Source organism: Trachinotus anak, unplaced genomic scaffold (genome assembly GCF_046630095.1).
Source record: "Trachinotus anak isolate AG129_WGS33_773 ecotype Australia unplaced genomic scaffold, CSIRO_AGI_Tana_v1 ptg000026l, whole genome shotgun sequence".
Lineage (NCBI taxonomy): Eukaryota > Metazoa > Chordata > Actinopteri > Carangiformes > Carangidae > Trachinotus > Trachinotus anak.
In genome coordinates, this window is record NW_027273877.1 from 4,881,375 (window position 1) to 4,889,634 (window position 8,260).

The following is an 8,260-nucleotide window of genomic DNA, read 5'->3' on the forward strand; positions in this document are numbered from 1 at the left end:
TGATTATACTTTAGTCTTTAACAGGTGTGGTTATCAAGCGATAAACTTGATTAAACAGACTGATGTGCTGCGTCTTCAAAGTGCAACCATCAAACTAACTCTGTTGCCTACCCGCTACATATGGACACATGCAAACACACCTGTAGGCAAACAACAGCATTCAGGCATCAACAGCTTTAACCTGTTATCACATGATCACGTGTAGCTTAGCTGATGAGCATCAAGATCAACAACTATTAGCATCTTTAAAAAAAAAATGACTTTAATGCCAATGTTTATCCATCGCTTTGAGGAGCTGCTGCAAATAGATGAGAAATATTCAGGCTACTATGTTTGAGTGGATGTCATTTTAATCTCAAGTGGAGGAATAAAAATAATTTATTTGGGTTCCATTAGCTCTGTATGATGAGTATTTTGTTTTTAATTTGGGAGCATGACCTATCTTTACTTTAACACTATTGTACACAGGCTCCTGCTGCACATAGCTATATATTGTATCATGCATGGCCTTGGTAGAAGCGCAGATACTAGTCTCACTATTTTCATTTGATTCGAATGCTGCTGTCATGGAGAAGCTCCTCATGAGATCTTGTCTTTAATACAGACTAGAGCAGCATATTTGTGAAGGTTATTGTGATGCCGGTCTATTTTTTTTTTTTCCAGTTATAACTAATAACTAAACTCATTCCATAAAAATTCCATTAAAACACCAATCAAGAAGAGATTTACAAGTCAACCTTGAGCCTATTAGTCATGTAATCAAGTATGAAGGGTGCCAGCCCGACTGCCAGCAATTATTTGGGGGAAAAGGAGAGGGTTATGGCAGTTTTTACATATAAAATTTCCAGGTAACAGCTGCTTCGCACCAAAAATATTCATCAGTATCCAAAGAGCACTCTTCTGAGAGAAGGTGTAGAAGGGAATTTTAAACATTGCAGTAAGACCTGTGTTTTTTGATTGACAAAGGGCCAGTTGCTCATCTATTGAATGGTCAGGCTCAAAAAAAAAATTCAGACAAATCATTCAGACATAATTTAAGAATTCAGATTGAGGTTATTGATCCAAGGTTGGTCTTTTTCTCTGTCTCTCTCCTGTCTGCTTCTCTCTCCTACACCATCCCCTTGCCAATTTCAGCACTAATGCCTCAGACAGAACAAAGGAAATATCCACCACACATTACCTGAATCCCCCCTCTGAGTGTTAACACGTCTATGCTCACAACATGCAGCTGCTGAAGTCAGAGACAGAGGGATGTGGGCTGGGGATGGGGGTGAAATTAGGGGAGGGTGGGAGAGGTGAAGGGTCACGTTATACATCATTAAAGAAGAAATTAGCCTGCAGAGAGGAAACAGACAGACAAACTGACCGGCAGAAGAACAGGCGCAAAAAGTAGGCGACAAAAAAACAGAGAGGACAACACAAAAGAATAAGTAATTGCACTGAAGCAGCCAGCCTCCACATGGGATACGTGCATGGACACACACGCTGCACACAGAAGCACACGGGAGAATAAACTTACTCGTTCACCATCACCAGGACTGCATCGAGGGACGAACGAGTGGCACCGATCCCGACGCTTCACATGGTGAGAGAGAGAGAGAGAGAGAGAGAGACGGGGGTATGAAAAACAAGAAAGAAGGAACTTGTTACACATCGACACACAGTGGCACGCTGACCAGAGTGTGTGCAGAGAGACGGGGACGGGGGGGGGGGAGTAAAGGGGGAGTGTGCGATGGGGGAGGCGGGGGGAGCAGAGCATTCCTGTTTGTGCAGAGCAAACTGTTATCTCTCTGAATGGAGAGTGGATGTCTGCCCTGTGTGTGTGTGTGTGTCTGCGCATATTGTTAGATCTGCAAGATCCAGTTTTAGATCCAGTATTGTGGTGTTTTTACACTGAATTTATCACTGATCACTTGACAGCAGGTTTACACTTGACGCTATAACTTAAGAGGCCGATGCACTGACCCAGAGCAGTGCAGAATTATTTGCATACTGCTGCCTCCTGGTGAAAGCAGGTACGCACAAATCCCTCACGACAAACTTAACCAAGCAAAAGCAACTCAAAGATCCTCACAGAAACCCTGTTGACTTCCTAACCACCATGTTTTCCACTAATCAACAGGTGGAAGCAGTAACGTGAGAAAAAAAAGAAGATGCAGAAATCCACCAACAAAAGCAAAGAAAAGGAGAGAAAATCTGATGAAATCCCACTAACTAATAAAAGGCCAAATAATGACATATTTTCACTGTTTTATCTAAACCTACTTGCAAAATGGTATTTGTGTACACAGGACAACCACATATGTACATTTAACACCCAACTGTATTTAGTTATTCCAAAAATAAGTACTAGTACATATTCTCCTTCTCCTTCTCTGAGGTATATGGTATGGCAAGTTTCTCAAATATGAAACTTTCCTGGGTTTGCTCCAAATTTTTCATAATCTACAAATAAAGAACTGATGAAAATAATAGTCACTTGCAGTCTGAACCCAAAGAGACTAAAAGCAAACCCTAAACATCCAGTGCATGTATTCTAACAGTAATTAATATGCAATGAGTCGCTGAGCTGCAGAAGCTGCCTAACAAACTGTCCCCATATGTAAAGACAGAGACGACAGTAAGTGCTCTGAGGTAAAACTGAAATCACTTGGATTCAAAATGAGCCTTGGTGTTGGTGGTGTTGAACACAGCTGCAGCATCATCAGTGTGCAAATGAATCAGGAGACAGAGTCAACAACAAATGCCATTAGTTCAGACAAACATTTTGTTTGCCTGAACAAAATGGTCTCCTGAATCACCACCAGCACAAATACACGGCATTAATGAAATACTGGAAGGAGCTCGTACAGTGAGCCTGACAGTGGATACATCATGAAGTATAATTCAGTCCAATGCAACAACGTTAAAGCTGCTATGCTTTCACTGCAGCATCTTTCAAGTTAGAAAAATTAAATGAAGCATCTACATTTACATATTTACTTTCCTACTGAAGTTGTGTATCATCCCTAAACACAACATACATAGTGAGTATAAGGGATTAACAACAGAGCAGAATAGCTTGTGGCGTTCTAGATCTTAAAAGGAAAAAAAAAAGATGTAGTCTGTGTACTAAAATACGCTAAACTCAACTAGTTAGTGAACTTTCAGTTTGGAAGATCATCTTGCAAATATAATATGTCACCACAGTTAGGAATTAGCTTACAGACTCAGAATCAAATTAGTTTTCTCTCTGTTTTAGCCTTTTGTCAACAGTAATTTTTCTCATCTGAAAACAGAGCTTTTTAAAACAGACTCCTCTGTCTGGATGAATCTGATAATGATGCCTTTTTTTCCCGGTGTGAACAAGTAAAATTAAGCCTCTAAAAAAATCGATAAGGGAAACCCAATCAAGTAAAGTTAAAAAAAATTAAAAAGACCAAGATCTTCAGGAGAATGACCTGAAAGCAGTGTGGACACATCGTGTTTACACATAAACAGTGTTTTCTAATTACTGAGCTTGGTGTGGATGTACTCTGTGTCTAGTCCATCAACCCAATTCTTGACTGTGTCAACAAGTAGGAAGTACGACAGGTCTTCGTACTGTTGACAGAGACACCAGTCAGGCATGGCTGTAGAAGTGGCTGCCAATCTGAGAAGACAAAGGGGGTGACCTCTCATTCGGAAATTAATGGCACCAATTAATCACATCCACTGAAAAACGACAGGCTCGTTTAGCTTCCTGTGCGCCCAGCAGAGCGTGAGAGACAAATAACTTTTCCCGGCCTCATCCCCAACCGTTAGAGAGCAGGAGATTCATCTCTCTCCGCCTCAGTCCTGCCACAACAGAGTACCAAACCCCCCTGAGAGGATGAATGGCTTGCTCCTGTGCAAACTTCAGGATGACCTCCTCTGGCTCTGTTTTTACAGCCCTCCTGTCACAGCTGAGGCTGAAAGATTACAGGCACAGTGGAGAGCTGAGGAAAAGACAAACCAGGACCGGTGAAAGATGGTCAGCTGTTAACACTGCAGAGGACAGCGGACTTCAGGGGGACTGAAAAGAAGGCTAACAAGTTGTCGACTAAAACGAGTGAAATAAATATGATACTAACTTCTATATTACCTTGTGTGATTCACAGACAGTATTTGTTTGGAGTTTCTCAGCCTGCTGTGATTGCCTCAAAGCGCCAGCATCTTTTGCAAAGCACAACTCATCTTTGCAGCGTCCACCTCCAAGCACATTAGGTGAAAATCAAGCAGCTGTTATGATCATATTTTAGCGCTTTTTGTACCATCTGCATTATATATACTTGCCTATCTGTCTTTAGTAAGGATCAGAAGTGTTTCTGATGATCAGCCCTTTAAGTTTTCACTCCCTTTACTCATAAGCTTACAAAGGTCAAGCCAAATATTATTGTATTTCAACTTGACTTTTAAAAGTTGAAAGCTGATTTTTATTTATACATCCCCTAATAAACGGAGCAGCATTAGCATTATTGCGTTATGTTTCTGGCCACCTGAAGCCCAACATTTACTCTTCTTTTAGCTCTGCTTTGCTCCACACCAGCTGTTGAGGGACATATCTGGCTCTTCATGTGTTAAAAGCTCCCTCATGTTCATCAGCCAGTCACTAACTGTGTCTGACTGCTGCTTGGGGCTGGGCAGGTAGCGTACAGTCTGTTTCCAGAGCTCTGTTTGCTGAAAACAGCTGCCTGCTGTGTCTGGAAATGAAGCTGAAACTGAAAAGGTACGGGCCATAAAACCAAAACAATGAGCTGAAAACGCTAAGACAGTCTGTGTAGCCGGGAGGAACCGCAGAGCTGTATGAGCTACACCAGTCACATTACTGGTCTATTGATAATAAAAATATTGATTGTAGCAGCTTTAAGTAAAATGCATTCCTTTAATATATCTGGCATAAAAAGCACAAACCTCTCCCCTAAAAATTATGTTCATATACAATAAATTTGAAAAAAAAAAAATTCTCTTGGGATTAAGTTTTTATCCATTATATGCTCAACCATCCACCTCAATGTCCATTCATATCGATAATCTGCAGATTAATTTCCGGCACTGTTTCCCACAATTAAAAACTATTTCTTTAAAAGCTTGTTCTGCATGACCCTCAGTCCAAAATTCAAAGAAATTGTGTTTACGATCACAGAAGATTAAAATTGGTCCTGTTCTACATCTTTGTTCATGAATTAAAAAAGAATATCAGTTAATCTCCAGCGGCTTCAATTAATCCACGACCAGCTGCAAAGGAGGCCTACAGTGGTTACCCAACAACTCTTGACCCCCAAAACCAGCACCCGACCCCCACCCCCACCCCCCACCTCGCAGCCCTCAATGGACGCCTTGTCCAGCACACAGCGCTCCACTGTGAAACGGAGTCTGTGTGTCACAAAGAAATATTGACTTTTAATACTTCAAACATTCAGCTCCCGCCGTTTTAAACAAGCCTGGCTGTGTTGATTTTTGAAAAAACCCTGCAGTCACTGAGGTTTACCTCTCTACTGGAGCAATAAAACGGTGCTTACAGGAGTCTCTCACACACACACACACACAAGTAGAGACTGAGTTACGATGCCAAGTGATGGAGAATCAAGGTTAAACACTCTGACATTCTGGGAAATATGTTAATATGAAAGGTTACAAGAAATCAAACTCACCTAGCTTTAACGTAGGTCCAGGACTAGCCTAGCTTAGCATAAAGACTTGGAGCAAGTGGAAGGTGCTAGCCTAGCGCCATCAAAGTGAAAAAGAAATGTGTGTTTGAGTCTGACAGCTCCGAACTTGTCTTATTTACTCTCCATATCTTGTTTATTTACTTGTGTAGAAATAGAAATGTAAAAATGAAATTGTGGTTTTTGGAGCAGTTAGCCTTTGAGCTATTTCTTGACCAATGGCCAATAGGTGTCGCGGCCACAAAATCCAAACCAACACTGTCGCTCATTTGTGACCGAGAGGTTGCTGGTTTAAATCCCTGAATTGACGCAGGGAAAATGTTGACCAACATCATCTCGTGTGCAAGATGCTAAATGGCAAATACTCATTCGCCAACACGGGAGGACTGTGGCTTTCTACTGAGTTTTCCGGGAAAAAGCATAAAGTTCAAACAACTTTCCCTGCACAAATAAAGGCGAGGCACACACACACACACACACACAGTCAGAGAGTCTTCTGGGCTGTGTGAGTGGAGAAAACCTTGCCACGCCGCCGCCTGTCCATCAGCCCCTACAGCACTAAACTTGCTCTCTCTCGCCTCATCCATCTTTCTCTCCTTTTCCACTTCAGCCTGACCTCATGTGAAACTGTGGAGGTCTGTGGGTAACACATCCAGGCGTCCAATTTAATGATTTAACGCCACTTCCATTTAGGGGCCATTTATCAGTAGCAGTAAGTTCTTGTACATAGTGGGAGATGCTTAGCGGCTCTGTTTCCACTAGGTTTTCACCTGACATTTAAAATGTGGCAGAAAATAAAAATACTACAGTAAAAGTTTTAAGCATTAAATAATAATAAATACTTCTGATATTTCCTACATGATCTGTCTTCATCTCTCTGTGGAGGCTTGCTACATGCTGCTTTTCCTGCCCTCCAGTAGCCACTGGTTTCCATTTATTTCACTGTAATAATCACTAATAACCTGACAATGACATAAATGAAAGCTGTCAGGATGAATTATTGAACTCAAACTGATGCTCACATTGGAGATGAAAAGAAACCAGTGGTAACAAGGATGGTAGGAAAGTCACTAAAAAAATTAAATAACCTGTTAAGTGTTAAAAAATGATCAGTTTTGTGAAGTATTAGATATTGGAGTTCAGCAGATACTGGATTCTTTAGGCTAATACCACTCTCCATATTTTTAAGTTTAATACATGGGCTGATATTTATGTTTCAACCTGCCTGAAACAGAATACATGTAACTATTTTCTATACCATTGCTGCTACGGATGATGAAATTGCAAAGTTTCAACCCAAGGTGGTGTTACAGAACAAACCAAAGAATAACCACATACAGAGGGGTTCTTCCTCTTGGAGGCATGTATGTACGAAGTTTGGTGTAAGGGTAAGGGGTCACCAGGTCACCAGGGTTCATCCTGGAGAATGTGAATATCTACAGCAAATTCTCACATTTTTATATTATTAAAAGTAAATCTGAAATAGACATATACTTCATTGTAAGGTGATAATTATGATAGAATAATTGCATTTCTGCAAACTGCCACCTTTAATAGTAGAGGAGGTATTCCAATCTCCACTAAAACATGTTTTTCTGTGCATGAATATGAGGAACCACTTTTTTGGATTCGGCTTACATTCAACATACACAGCAGCTAACAATCCTGCACTACAATAACAGCAAATCAGGTCAAAAAAGTCGAAGTTTTCAGCTGAATTTACCACAAGACCTTTAGAAATATTGAGGAAAGTAAAGTGATGATTTTTGAGTGATGTTTATTTTTTCCACCCCACTACCAGAGCACTCAACACAGTCTAGATATCATCACCTGCAGATTATTTCTAAAGCTCATGTAGATTCAATAAGGGTTTGGTTACACTGGCTATGGGTCACATAACGACTGTTTTGCAGCAACCATATAGTCTGTATCCCAAGTTTAAACCACTTCTCCGTCATTTTCCTTTACATTTTTTCAACTCTATGAATAAAAAAAACAATAACATCAATGACATGAGCTACATCTTACTGCAGCGGAGTTTCAACTTTAACAAAGTGTTTCTAACATTAACTTTTCCCTTAAATTGAAATCACCCCCGACAGTAAAGCCGAATCGGAAAGTGGACCCGATCAAAGGGGTTTTTAAATGTTTCAGGTTTATATGCGTTTTCCAAAAAGCTCGGCAACAATAAAACTTTAATTCTTTAATGGAGATCGGTGTTAATTGTTTAAACGACGGGGCTAAATTGGAACCAAAAAAAAAGCGATAATGGGTGAGCTAATGTCTTTCAATAGCTCACATCTGAATGAAAAATAAAGCGACCAGATGAATGTCGAGCTTACCTTTCACTTTTGGCTCATCATGGGATCCCCGCTGGTTGAGACAGTCTGGTTTCAGGGCCGGAGCTGATGCAGGCTGCAGACTGCCCGGAGGTCTGAACGGCTGCAGCCCTGTGAACGGTGGCAAATTACAGGTTTAACTCAGACCAGTAGGGGTGCTGTCATCAGACCAAAAAAAATGTCATAGTAAATATCTCCAGACCAGGATTGTGTCTCTGTATGTCTGAAAAGCGAGTTGCCATAATATTAGTTCAG

The 8,260-nt window shown here is 40.8% G+C and overlaps 1 protein-coding gene across 7 annotated transcripts in view; it reads right to left on the bottom strand.

The window, feature by feature from the left end:
- The window catches only part of LOC139609398 (semaphorin-5B-like), a 34,139-nt gene that overhangs the window by 24,411 nt on the left and 1,468 nt on the right, over positions 1-8,260 (bottom strand). For 6 of the 7 annotated variants that reach the window (XR_011685217.1, XM_071463893.1, XM_071463888.1 and 3 more), the window contains 2 exons: positions 8,009-8,116; positions 1,520-1,576 (listed from right to left, as the gene is read on the bottom strand). The gene's annotated coding sequence lies outside the window, so the exon portion shown is untranslated. The remainder of the gene's footprint in view (positions 1-1,519; positions 1,577-8,008; positions 8,117-8,260) is intronic. The other variant, XM_071463890.1, reaches the window with a different exon arrangement.